This window comes from Cryptotermes secundus, unplaced genomic scaffold, assembly GCF_002891405.2.
Source record: "Cryptotermes secundus unplaced genomic scaffold, Csec_1.0 scaffold579, whole genome shotgun sequence".
Lineage (NCBI taxonomy): Eukaryota > Metazoa > Arthropoda > Insecta > Blattodea > Kalotermitidae > Cryptotermes > Cryptotermes secundus.
This window is the reverse complement of record NW_019719366.1, coordinates 469,648-484,537: the sequence shown is the minus strand read 5'-3', so window position 1 is coordinate 484,537 and position 14,890 is coordinate 469,648. Positions and strand designations below refer to the sequence as shown.

General features: G+C 41.9%; 1 protein-coding gene across 1 annotated transcript in view; it reads left to right on the top strand.

The window, feature by feature from the left end:
- Positions 1-2,323: 2,323 nt before the first annotated feature.
- The window catches only part of LOC111864854 (R3H domain-containing protein 1), a 104,087-nt gene continuing 91,520 nt past the window's right edge, over positions 2,324-14,890 (top strand). Inside the window, exon 1 of the mRNA XM_033751647.1 lies at positions 2,324-2,401. The gene's annotated coding sequence lies outside the window, so the exon portion shown is untranslated. The remainder of the gene's footprint in view (positions 2,402-14,890) is intronic.

Below are 14,890 nucleotides of genomic sequence, written 5' to 3'. Positions count from 1 at the left end.
AGCAGCCGGGACATGAAGCTGGCCTTTCACCACCATGTAGCTCAGAGGTTAAGAATGCATAGAGCTGTACTTACAGTTCCCATACGTCTTCATGGTGTGATGCTTAATTAAGCACAGGGACTGCTTTGCGTAATGGGTACAGTCTTCGGGAGTGTCGCAGCTTTTGTTGAATGTGCGTTTTTGTAGAATAAGAAAATAAAAGTATTTTCTGACTGCCATGGGAATAGCCCGTAGCAAGACTTGTTATCTCCAGCATAACGGAGCTGGTTATTGGTGTAATTTTATTTTTTGTTTTTATTTGTTTTTTTTTAAAGCGCGTAATTATATATACATACGTGTATATTTGTTGTATGGGGGCACGCGGTAGCGTAGTTGGTTGAGGCACTATGCTACAAGCCGGAAGGTCGCGGCTTCGATTCCAAATTAGGTGGGTTTTTTCAATTAATCTAATACTTCCAGTCGCAATATGGCCCTAGGGTTGACCAGAAATTTTCCTGGTGGTTAAAGCGCGGCCGGCGCCTAAGGCTGACAACCTTGCCGCCATCTTTGTGCCGACTGTCTAGAACAGCCGTGTCAAACATGCGGCCCCCATAGCCATAAAGTGCGGCCCCTCAACTTTTAGAGCTAATTGATATTAAAATAAATATTACAATTTTAGTAGAAATATTTTTTGTAAAGACAATTTTCCAACAGACCAGAAGACAAGAAGTATCACGCAGACATAAATTAGTAGGCTGCAAGAGAAGTGATTCTGAGAATTGCAGAAGGGTTTGTCCAACTAACGGTTTGTAAAATTCGTGAAGGACAAACTATTGTATTTCAGAAGGTTAATGCACTAAAATCCGCACAGCCTCACCACCCCAAGTATTTCCAAGAATCCCTTTTGGAGGCGTAGTAAGAATGCAAGGAGGGTGGCAACTGACAGACAAGTCCAAGGGATTTCTACCTTCAAAACTAGCTTGCAACCCCCAGTCATTGTCTAATGGGCTGCTAGCAAACTTTCACTTTTTTGACCATTGAGACAAGATACACCTTCCTACTAGTCCTGTAGTCTCTTGTACATTGTCATTCAGTTCATTTTCACACAGCGACAGGTGCTGATGTTACATTGTGATGAACGTATAAAGGTTATAATTAAACATTAAATTATCAACTACGAGTTTTCTTGTATATGTACAGTAACTTTTAAAGGGCAATGTCGCTTTCAAAAAATTCAAGTAGCAAAAAAAGAGCTGTTGAAAGTGAGCGCCGTGTTTTTCAAGAAAAATGGGAAATCGCATATTTCTGTTGTGAAATAGAAGGTAAAATTACATGTTTGATTCGTGGGCAAAATATAAATGTTCCACTTTAGGTAATTATATTGAAATTATTCCTAAATAATAAATAGAATTAAATTTCCTTGTATCAAAATCTAATGTATATTTCTATTTTGAAGTGCGGCCCTGGACTATTATTTATAGGGCTGAGGTGACCCTCTGTACAAACTGAGTTTGACATGCCTGCTCTAGAAGATGTTGAAGCCTCGACCTCTCACACCCCTATGGGCCCTGTTACAGGGACAGCTTTACCGTTTTTATATTTTATTTTGATAATTTAAATGGCTGTGCGTTTTTATAAACAGTTACAATTAATATAATTTAACAGTATATTGTAATCGTCTTTCAACGCTCAAACATGCACTTGCGGCATATGAATAGCGGATGGGCTAGCAGCCGTTCGGGAGATAAAGAAGGCGTTGAAATAGGGAATTGGGCATATTATAATAAACGTAATTTATACGTTTTAAATTATTGACATTATTATTTAGTAATATGAATTATAAACTCATTTTATCTTCCCGATACCGATTTTTTGTTAGCATTATATGAGGATCAGTGGTAAGGAGGTATGCAAAACATGAAGAAGGCACTTGGGGATTTTGCGCATTTTAAATTCAGATGCAACTTTCCACTCTATTATTTGTTAGATCTTACATATGGACTCTGCATTTTTTACGAGGTGTTAGATTTGTTCATTGCCGCACACTGATCGGTAGTGTGATCTTTGGTTCCTGTGAAATTTGCTACCTTTGTCCTATTTCTTTCCAGAAACCCTCGTTTAGCATAAACATTGCGATATTTACACAGTTGTATATATGTAATTAGTGTAGAAGTTAATGACGTTTACTTCAGGGGCCAGAAAAATCGACGGATGTCTCCTTTTGGCTTTTTGCAGGGTGTTGCGGTGGTTCAAGCGAGGCAGAGTACCTTGTTGCGACGGGAGTACAACGGCCATTACAAGTGCAGAAGCGGTACTAACAGCAACCACGAGTTGTGAAATAAAAGCAGGGTAGCCACGGACAATGTGTCGTCACCAGCAAATCAGTGTCTATCACAAATCGTCAACGGGCCCAGAATCAAAGGTCAGTTCACATAGTTGCAGGAGCCATGCTGAGGCAGACTACTTGGAGAACGCATTTCGAGTTGATAGCTTCCTTTATGAACTTCTTTGTTGATTATAATATTTCTTTAGAAACTACTTTGTGGGATCAAAGATTGTTTCAGGAATTGTTTTATGTATTCCAGGAATGGTTTGGAAGTGTTTCTAGAGCCTAGATTTATAAACAACTTCGAGGGATTCAAATTAATTTAGAAATTGCTTTGTGGGTTTCGGAGTTTCTTTGGAACTGCTGTGTGGGTTCCAGATTGGTTTATAAACTGCATTATGGGTTCCAAGATAGGTTTGGAACTGTTTTTAGGTTTCAGGAATGTTTTAAACACGGCTTTATGGGGCACAGGATTCATTTTGAATTGCTTACTGAGTTAATCTGTTTTCTTGGATCTAAGATTGGTTTAGAAACTGCTTTGTGAGTTCCAGAACTTGTTCTTGAACTGCTTTGATTATTCCACGAGTAATTTAAGATGTGTAGTGCTAACTGGTAACCTTCAGAAGAGCGGAGTTCCGAGACTAGAGCAGAAGCACTCCTTGCGTTCCAGCTTGGGTTCAGCACCTACTTTGTTAATTAAAAAACTTGAATTCGAAACAGGGTATATGTAATATTGATAGTGTGGTATTGCATTGCATTATTGTTGCAACAAAACCGTGTACTCAGGTCATCTTCGGCGAATGTTGTGGAATTAAATTCAGAATTCTAAAACACGGAACAGAGATGAGGAGGTGTGTTAGCCGTTGCCCTTAACAAAAAAAAACTCCATGGCTTGAGTCCGCAAGCGAACTATACCGACCGAGCGACCGCCGCTTTTCGGCAAAGTTAGTGCCAACTTTAGCGGATAGAGGGTGTCGCGTGGTCAGCGTAACGGATCCCCACGGCCATTAATCCACGGCCATTCCTTGAAATAGCTCCTCAAGTATCCTCACGAGGCTGAGTGGACCCCGTTCCAGACCCACTACTTCTCAGAAAATCTGGTAGCGCCGGGAATCGAACCCAGACCTCTAGATCTGTAGCCAGGAACTCTGACCACTAGACCACAGAGTCGGTTGGGTTAAAATTAGGGTATGTCGGACAGTGGCATATTTTGGACACTTTTAATTTTGATGTGTTGCCCCGCCACAAGAGGGCATCGATTACCGTTTGCATTGTATCGGGGAATGTGTGGCGCTGTTAGTTGTGCAGTAATGCATTGACTGAACACATTACTGTTGATATTTGTTGCACAGGTTAGGATAAGCAGAGTAGTGTGTACTGATGTTTAATGAATAAATTGTTGTGTACAATTTTGAGGTATTAGTGGTTGTAATTCCGTTGATCGCATGTATGCCCCATGATATCAGAAAAGGGTTCTGTTACTTGCCAAGCGCGATTATGGTATGCAGAGCAATAGGTATTAGTGGTTGTAATTCCGTTGATCGCATGTATGCCCCATGATATCAGAAAAGGGTTCTGTTACTTGCCAAGCGCGATTATGGTATGCAGAGCAATAACTGGTATTGCCAACTATAGCGCAGTAAATTTGGTGTGAAGAAATGTCTCCACGCTTCAGTTTGCATTGTTGAGCACTATGTCAAGGCCTGTCCAACATGTCCCAGTTGATGTTTAATAAATAGAATTATATTTATCTTGATAAATTTACACTTGTTGTGATTATAATTTGTAACCCTGAAGAATATTAGTATTAATTCAGAATTTTAAGGTGTATTCTCTGATGCCTGTAAAAATATTTAATTTACTTAACGAACGTATCCTAAAATCACAGACCCTTGATTATAGCCTCACTGTGATGGAAGGAAGAAACCAGCGGGCAAAGAAATTACATTCAAATCAAATACAGTGCTGAGAAAGACACCCCTCTTCCAGAGTATCTTGAAATACTTGACATTACTGTGCTCCAGCTTCCTCCCTAAGAGTGCCTTATTTTCTTAGCTGCTGTACTGCCATGGAAACGATTTTCTTGTTGTTGGCTATTTCGGGAAGTAATTCCGGTTCAGGAGCTATTTCAGGGGGAGCATTGCTGTCTGAGCCCTTAATCATACGACCGGGAGCAATAAAATGCGAGAAGTGACAAACGATTATCTCATCTTGGTTCCCTCTTCCAGAAATGTACTTACCCCTTTAAATTGAATAGTCCATTCAACTTGTTTCTTCCTCCCAATTTTGGACTCCTAAAAATAATTACTGTTGAATTTATATTTCTTTGTTAGCAGATTTGTGCCACTCCGCCCCCAGAATGAGATTGGTGACTGCTACTGACACTTAATGGAGAAGAGAGAAATTTTCATCGCCTTTATCGGGAATCGAACCTTATTAGCTCAGATAGGCCTACCAGGATTCGTGTCTGTATTACCAGGTTGCACAGAAGTAACTCTACAATATCCTTATTCACGCCCGTTGTTATATGTTTGTGTTTCATATGAGTGCTTTCGAAGTTACGAAATATGCCGAAATTAATATAATCGTGAGACAACAGCACAACAAAGTTTAATTATAAATTCACTTGTTTTACTTTTGGGCATCTGGGTATTATTTGAGTAATTGAGATCGAGATCAGTTCGGGAGAATTCGTTGATTTATTTCCTTCGCATTTACAGGCAGTTCAGTGCATTAATGTTGGAGAGTTAATATTTTGTCTATTCGGAGGTAACAGAGAGGGCATTGACCAGGTGACCCGGGGTGGATCTTCTCGTGGGGATGGAGCGGTGTATGCGCATGCTCGATATCTGGTTCAGACACGTGCCAGCATCCCCGTCTCCTGAGCTAATGTTGTGCCTCGTATGACCCAGTTATTTCACATCTCGAATTGAGTGGATACTTCACCCATGTATTCTTTAATTACACGCCGTGAGCGATATAGCTCTTGTTAACGAAGGGACGGTGGGACTAATGACGTATTTTAAAACATGTTGACGGTGTCAAACGAGGGGGAAAACTTGTCGACTTACACTTCATGTTGTTTTCCAGATGTGATCTGTGTTGTTTTTTTGTGTACCTCATGTACCTTCATGATCCTTTACTTCAAATGCTTAAATGTGTTGTTAAGTTAATCGCACTTAAGAGAGTAGTTAGTTAGGCAGTTAGTTATTAGAGAGGGTGGGTTTCCCCATGCACTTAGACCTGTAGTGGTCAATTGTGCTTCCCTCTATGATTTCTACCAGCCTCTATATCCTACCGGTATTGGTGCTTACCATCAGTCCCGCCCAGCCAGCGAGACCGGCTCTACTGGCTGAGAAGTATCTATAATGCTTCCCCCACCTACCGGAGGTATTAGTGACTGCTGTTGGGCGGCAAACGTCCGCAATTTTGCCCAGTGACGTCCTTTGGAGGTATGAGGTTCTTTTACGTGCCGTAAAGCTACGACACGGGACCCACGGCTTAAAAGTCCCTCCCGGAGGACTTGTTCCCTGAATTTTTCCTCCCTTAAAAATTCTACGACCTCCGCCGGGTATTTGAACCCGCGTTCTACAAGTCATGAGGTGGGAACGTTACCTCTAGACTACGGAGGCCGCTACTTAAGAGAGTAAGAAAATATATTTCCTGGTTTTCGTAAAATATTCGCCGAGTCTAAAATGTTCCAAATGAAATTTTTATATCCTGATGAGCTCCGTATGTCACATTAAGTGTCAGTTCTTTAGAGCAATATTTGTATGCACATACACACAGCAAACACAAACACAGAATCAGGCTGTAAATACATGTATGTTACAACACATTGTGGTCGATAGATGGGTTCAATGTGATCGTATTTTATTAATACACCCATTTCCGGAAAGGTTTTTTACGCGCTAGGGCCTCTGAAATGTGAACGAGGACGCCCTTACCTCTTACCTTTGCGGCTTACTGGCGACATTTACCTAACATTTCTCCAAGAGACTTTACCCTAGCTGCTGGATTTGGTGCCTTTGGAAGTCCGTCGTGAAATGTGGTTCCAGCATGTTGGCGTCCTGGCACACTGCGCTCATGTAGCCCGTAAGTGTTTGGAAGAAACTTTTGACAACAGATGGATTCCCAATAACCTGGCCCCCTTGCTCTCCTGACTTGACTCCACTGGATTTCTTTCTCCGGGGGTACACGCAAAGCCTGGTGTATGAGACCCCAGTGGACACAACATGAACTTGTGGCAAGAATTGCAGTAGCAGCTGGAACCATCCTGGAAATGTCGGGAATCTTTCAGAGTTCAGCATAACATAGCCAGGCCGTGCAGAATATGCAATGAAGTCGGCGGCCGCCATTTTGAGCAATTTTTATAATGTAAAACAACAATAACATTCCCTAAAATGTGTGCATTTTCTCGGAAACTTTTGTGGCTCTTAGTGCCAAGAGGAAGCGTTTCCGGACATGGTTGTATTAAAAAAATACGATCAGATTGAACCCATCTATCTACCACAGAGCGTTGTAACATATATTTATTTACACCCTGTATACACGCATCAGCATGAGTTTCATGAACTGGTACAGGATGTTATATTTAACTTAATAACGTGTTTAAACTCAGATTAATATGGGCGCATACACACACACTGTATTGGCACTGTATTGTCGAAATATTGATCTCGTAGGGTATGCTGTGATTAAAAATTACAAATGTTTGTGCTACGATTTTATTAATTTCACGGATAGAACATGAGAACTGTCCGATATCACCTCTGCAATATGCGTTCACGTTGTGCGTAGGAGTGTTACAGTATTTTGGCCAAAATATTCCGTACCTATCAAATTAGACTAGAATGTTTCTTATTCAATAAGCAATGATGAGGTTTTTACCTGCAGCCTCTTGGCTTTTGCTAATATTCTTTTTGTATAATCGGAGGAAGTCGTAATCTACACCATAAATTTACGATTGTTATTAGGGTGTGTCTAGGAGCCGGGATAGTGCAGTCGATATTGTTGCTGGCTACAATGTGGACGACCGAGGGGTCGGAGTTCGAGCCCCGACAGGACGAAAATTTTTCTCTTTTCCAAATCGCCCAGACCTACTCTGAGGCCACCCAACCTCCCATTCAATGGGTATCGGGGACTCTTTCCCCGGGGGTAAAGCGGCCGGAGTGTGAAGCTGACCACTCACTTTAAACTAGTGCTGAGGTCAAGAAAATGTGGATGTATACATCCACTCCCCCATACGCCTTCATGGCGTAATGTTTAATTATTTAAGCAAAGGGAGAACTTCACATTTACCTTTATTAAGGTGTTTCAAAATTTTTATTTGTTACCTCTTTCTGCTTAAGGCAGTCAGCAATATTCGTATTCCCACTGTTATTATGAGGGTGCACTCTACATAATTTTCTACCCTTTGAACCTCGTTCATAATAAATGAAGTAGGCACAGATCGGTTAGGGAATCTTGATACGTTAAGAGATAATTTCGTATTAGAAATTGTATTATCATTTTATTTACTTTGTGCGTAATTTTATGTTTCTAACGTCACCCCACTTGCCCATAGACTTCGTCCTCAGTGATGTAAGTTATCATCAGTAACATGGGGGCATAGATCTTATGGGACTCGGCTTTTTGCGCCCCTATAAGGAATTTCCACTGTAACATTCCCAGTCACTGCAAGCGATATGCGTGCCCAACAGTTCCGCAGCCTCAAAGCGAAAACCAAAACAGTCTGTATCATATATGCATATCTCTTTCATATCCATTAACAACTTCTGAAAGGTTGGCCGAGGTTTATGAGGGTTGATATGATGAGCATGGCATGAGCTCTGAACCGCGTACATTTATGTTCCACGCACACACCCGTGGTCTACTATAAAACAGGCCACGATAGCTTTTTTCAGTATCTTCAGTATCATTTCGATTATTGCCCGTTCGTTATACACTGCTCGTAGGTCCCCTGTGTCATAATAATGTATGCATGTGAACCAGTGTCGTTAAGAAAATTAAAAATGAAGTAAATGTATAATCGAACTAATGTACATCTCGCAATCAAGAAGAATTTTGTAAGATTTGAGGCTTTCACGGCGGTGACTATGAAGAAAGCAGTCTTCTGGGATTTGGCACCGTGTATATGTGGTGTTAACCGACGTTTCGGAGGAACGTATCGCCCCCATCTTCAGGGTAGAAGAAAAAGTATAAGAATTCTGCAAGCGACAACACCGTGAGAAACGGTAAAGAAGACTGCTTTACCGTTTCTCACGGTGTTGTCGCTTGCAGAATTCTTATACTTTTTCTTCTACCCTGAAGATGGGGGCGATACGTTCCTCCGAAACGTCGGTTAACACCACATATACACGGTGCCAAATCCCAGAAGACTGCTTTCTTCAAGAAGAATTTTATTTTCTGGCATATAACGCTTGAAGTCCGTTGAAGACTACGCGGCTTTACATCTCATAACCTCCGCAATGGCAAACTCAAATTCTCCATCTCCTTACAAATTTCGAGGGTTTTATTATTTTTGGCGTGTGTTCTCCTCAGTTAGTTGTTCCACCTTTGCTGCTGTGATGAATACATCCCTTTAACTTCGTACTGAAAATCCAATTTGAGGTACTCCAGCCATAACTCCATATGGACTTCGGTGCTTGGGCAGAAAATTAGTTTTGTTTACCTCCTCAGTTACTGACGGTGAATTTGTGTTGTTACTGGGAGCATGCGCAGAAATCTCTTAGATCGCCTTAATTAATCATATTCATGTCTGTCCTGGTGCAGAACCATATATTAGTAAGGTAAAAGGTGAATTTGTCCCTGTGCTTAACTAATTAAGCACTACGCCGTCAAGGTGTGTGGGAGAGTGGATGTTGAGACACACGTTTACTTGACCTCGGCAGTAGTTGGAGGTGAGTGGTCAGTTTCACGCCCTGGCCACTTTATCCCCGGGGAAAGGGCCCCTGGCACCCATTGAATAGGAAGTTGGGTGGATCGAGACGAGAAGTGAAAATTCTTGATCCTACCGGGACTCGAACTCCGACTCCTCCGTCGTCCAGCCCGTAGCCAGTCGCTGTACCGACTACGCTGTCCCGGCTCTTATTATGCATGTATANTGATGCACTAGACTTGTATATCGTTCGGCACTGGGCCGAAGTACGAGCTCTGAGTTATATATTTCTCAATTTTCATGTTTCTTCGAGTGAATGTCTGGGTATTTTTAAATAGACCAAGACATTCTCCTTCCAAATCCTTGCCTACTTAGCCTACATGTTGCAGACCGCGCCATAGCTCAAGCGGTTAGTCGCTGGCTTCCCACCGCGGCGGCCCGGGTTCGATCCCGGGTCTGGCCAAGTGGGATTTGTGGTGTACAAAGTGGCACTGGGGCAGGTTTTCTCCGAGTACTTCGGTTTCCCCTGCCAATCTTCATTCCACCAGTTGCTCCACAATCACCCTCACCTATCATCTGGGGCTGGTACAATACGCCAGAAGTGGCCGCAGTGCAAGGGACTTAGTCCCACCCCACTAGCAATAATAATAATAATAATAATAATAATAGTGTACATGTCACCTTCACATCGCTTTCAAAGCTCTTAACTTCTTCAGTTTAAATCGCATTGCTCATAACATAAATACTGTTGCAGCCGTGAAACCATTTACCTCAGTGATGAAATTCGAAATGTTTAACTAATAACAACATGTGGCCATCTGAGATTGTCTTTACACGTGTCCAATTTTGTTGTTCACCGGTGTCGTTGGTAGGGCTACATGAAAAGTTGTGACAAAACTTAAATTATAAAAAAACTGAAGCATAATGGCCGCTTTGCATTATTATTTTACAATTGGTTGAATGTGCCTTGGTTATGTAGCGTCGAAAGAACTGCGGTGTATATGAATGTTGCGTTAGAAGATATCGGAAAGAAACACTTTTAAGTATTACTACACCAATACAAGGGGATTCTTAGAAATATCCTGAAAGTAGTGCCAAGCGCGATGGGAAAGAATACACTTTTAAGTGCTGTTCCACCAGTACTTGAGAGATTATTAAATGCTACTTTAGCCCAAAAATTGGTATGACTTCTAACCGAGAGTCTTCCGAAAGTAAAGCAAGCGTGGCCAGCACTAGACCGAGAACCTCACGAAAAGTAGATTGAAGGGAACACGGAATATTTGGTTCTCGAAGTTGTGGGCATCCCTGGTCCTGGCTTGGATGCTTGAAGGCCATTTGCTGTACACGTGTTATATTTTTAGCAGCAGTGACCATAACCAAGCTTCAAAATCGTCGTGACGTCACACTACGACGTCACGGTATCGTCATGTATAAGTTGTTGTGGAAACATCAATGATGAGCTTACACAGTGTTTACACACCATCCCGTTAGAAGGTGGTGTGTTGAGCATCCTGGTGACATCCTGGCGACATCTGTTTACCTGGAAGAAGTTATGTAAAACCCTTCTCTCCATTGACTTCTTGGATAAAGAGCCATGGAAATTTATTTATCTCTGACTTATTTAATTACGCAGTAGGTCAGTGCGCCCACCTTTCGCACTGAACTCACCCTCCTTGTTTACACATCTTCAAACGTGTCTTATATCAGATTTATAGATAACTGTAACTTGTATCGAAACAAACATGACGTACGTCATGTGTACGTATTATGTAGCCAAGAAATGACGTTATGTTTGGCAGGTCGCCTTATTGTATCCTTGCATTTTCATTAAAAGAGAATTTTAGAATGATAGGTGAGGGTGATTGTGGAGCAATTGGTGGAATGAAGATTGGCATGGGAAACCGAAGTACTCGGAGAATACTTGCCCCAGCGCCATTCTGTCCACCACAAATCCCAGTTGACCGAGGGACTTATTGTGCAGAGCATTCATTGGAGGCCATTCTGGTTATTTCTAGGCGAGCTTCGAAAATGAATGGATTTAACCCGGTAGTTTCATCATACATACGTTTCATCGAAATCCTTTCGGTAATTTCGAATGTGAATTATGCGGACAGACATTACTCCCCAGTTTGCCTCGATTTGTGCGCTTTATGCATAAACGCTTAATGATTAACGTGTTTGTATAACTTGCAAATTACTGCACCTACTAGAGCAATGTTTGCGTATTGTCATCATAAAACCGTTTGTGAAGGTAAATCGAAGAAAATGAATGAGTTCAAGTCCAGGAATGTTTTGTTTCTCTGTTTAAATAACACGAAGTTGTTTGGTATGGTATATTCATGGTCGCCTAGCAACGTGTATAAGCCTTCAGATGTTTATCCATCGTGAACAACTGAAAACAGCCGTTTATAGATCACTGCCATCTGAATGAACAGAAACGGAATACTTAACAGAAGTCGGTGCTAATATTTTTGTCATAAAAATGTCATTTAAAAATAAACTGAAACGTGGATCTTTCAGGCTATATCTGTTTGTCTAGAAGGGAATTGTTTGTTGCGTTGTGAGCCATATTTTTAATATGAACGTAATTATGAATGGCGGTCCCAGTGGTCGCGCTGTCAAAGGTGAATAGATTTACGGTCTTCGATCGCTCTTATATTTTGTGTATTGTTTCTAGTTTGACAACCCAATCAGCAAAGCATACTATACAAAACCGAGTAGTTAACTTAATGAATTCTACATATTCTATCACAGGAATTGGTTCCATTTGGTACGTCGCCAGTTATGAAGCTTGTATAGAAATTAGAACTGCGGCGAGGATATTTTCAGGATTATGTTCATAATTACTTTTTTCTCTTAGCTCTTTACCTTCAAGCCTTTTGGTTTATTATAATTCAGAATTAATATCTGAAAGTACGAAAGACTTAGAATCTGAAACTATAGTATTATTTTTTTTTAGACATGTGGCAGAACTCCTTATCGGCCATTCGAAAGGCCATTACATATAAAAGAACACAAACACAGAAATACAGTGAAATGCGTCCATGCTCCAAATGAAGTTCTAACCCACGATTCTAGTGTTAGAACGGTACCGAACAGGACGACTCAAGCAGTAAGCTTCCGGGTTGGGTTAGGGAGGTGCCTGACTCAGGGTTTTTGTGGTTTTTCTGAGTCCCTCCTGGCAAATGCTGGTGGTGTTCCCCACATTAGGCCACGGTGGCTTAGTGCCATGCCCTTTCCAGTTCATTATGCACTGTCCTATCATTCGGCGTTCTACAGTGTTCCACAAATAAGTGCAGTAAATTTGAAGCTAAATGTTATGGTCAGAATAGTGGAAACAGTTCCTATGAACTGTTGGCGCTAACTCCATGGCGAACATTTGCCTCTTTTACGATTCCTCGTCATTGGTCCCAGTCCTGTGACTTTCGTCTCCAATTTCTAACACCCGTTGTCTTCGAATCATCTTCAGCTGAATAGAGCCACATGATAACAGGTCTACCTACTCGTGAAGTACCCTCTGGAAGTGCCTCACATCCATATAGGGGCGGCACATTCCGTGTTCTCCCATTCATGAGTCCTTGATTTTGCTACGTTGCTTTGAATGTTTCCATCCGGCTGCAGTCGTTAAAGATTCCCGACATTTAAGGCGTGCTATGGGCTGGGATTTCCAACCCCACGCCCAACCCTCAACCTGGAGCATCACGTTTGACCTGTCCGGTATGGGAGACCCTACCAGTAGCTACATCAACGCCGGCTTAGCACTGAGGATCATATTACCATGCGAGCCCCACCACAACTTCAAAGTAGGGAAAGTTCCTGTAAACATGAGTCCTAAAATGCTTCTTTAACGAACTAGAGCCATTCGAAGATGTTCCCAGGAACAGTAAGACAGCAGAAGATCGGTTATAAAGTAACTTAACGCCAGGAGCACTCCTGAAGGCAGCTGGAATTGGGAATGGAAGGTATGAATTGATATAAGACAACTTGTCGTTCACGGACTCGACAGCCGAGGAATAGGAGTTCGAATTCCGGCAAGGTAAGGATATTTTTCTCTTCTCCACAGCGTCGAGGCTGGCCCCGGGGCCTACCGAATTCCTGTCTCAAGCGGGGTCGGATTGTGAAGCTGACCACTCACATCTGTTGCCGAATATAAGAATACCTGAAGCTATACGTCTGTTCCAACACATGTCTTCGTGGCGAGTTGTTTAATTATTTACTTACTTGCCTTTACTTGTGAAGGCCGTGCCGTAGCTCAGACGGTTAGTCGCCGGCTTCCCACCGCGACGGTCCTGGTTCGTGCCAGGTTAGGTCATGTGGGATTTGTGGTGGACAGAGTGACAGCGGGGCAGATTTTCTCCGAGTATTTCGATTTCTCCACCGGTCACGGTAGCCGAGCGGTCTAAGGCATGTACTGTCTTCGCTCGCTTGGAAACCGGGATCGTGGGTTCGAATCCCACTCAGGGCATGGATGTTTAGTTTGTGTGTGTGCGTTTTTCTGTGTTTGTGTACAGGTAGAGGCCTTGCGACGAGCTGATCACCCGCCCAAGAAGTCCCACCGAATGTGTCAGATCTAGAAAAACCGAAGTGAACGGAGAAGTTCATGGAGGTAGGCCTAGGCTCACTGGGGCTGTAGTGCCAAGGAAAAAAATAATTTCGATTTCTCTTGCCAATTTTCATTCCACTGACTGCTCCACATTCATCATCTTCATGTGGGGTATGATATCATCTGTCATTGGCATTTAGACCAATTAGTGGCCGACGTACCATGTGAATTCAGTCTCACCCCACCCCAAGAAAAACAAAGAGGAAACTACCTTTACTTGTACAATAGGGTTAAATATGCCAGCACCTGCTAGTAAAATAAATGCATGAGGTGTAAAGAAGATTGTACAGATGCTTCATAATTTCTGCTCTTCATTGGGTATGGGTAGGGTGATCGAAACAAGGGGAATGAGATTGGCTGGGAATGTGGCACCATTGGCAGAGATAAGAAATTTATACAGATTTTTGGTCACGAAACCTGAAGCGAAAAGACGATTTTGAAGGCCCGGACGTAGGCGAGAGAATAATATGAAATCCACATGTAAAAAATAGAGTGAAACCATGCAGACTGATTCAGGGACGAGTGGGAGGCTATTGCAAACATCGTACTAAACCTTCAGTTTCTATAAAATGCGGAACATTTGTTGATTAGCTAAGCGACTGTTGTCTTCTGAAGGACTCAGCTTTATGCCAGTAGTTAGCTGTGAAGATTATTATACACATGACAGTAAGATACCAGGAGTAAATTTACATTTTATTATATAAACAAGTTTCATGTAATTATAAAACGTAATATATATATAATACAAGCTAGACAGATACTTGGAGTCATTTGCATTAATTTCATTCTTCATTTTTCATACTTAATGTCGTATTACTTTTTATGTTGCAGTCTGTGGTGGTTAAATGTGCCATCATTCCTAGTCTGTATTTCTTGCAGTGTGTGGGAAAACCCTATTCGGAAGTCATTACAGGCTTCCAGCTTCATGATTCACTGCAGTGGTTTGTCTCTCACCTTGAACTACATTTCCAGAGAACATTTTACAGTCCCCGATGTATAGGCAACTTATTTGACGCCACTATCTGGCGGGACTGCATATTATTTCATTTTTTTTTTCAGCGGCGAAGAAAGAGAAGTGTAATGCATCTTCTCGCGTGATGGT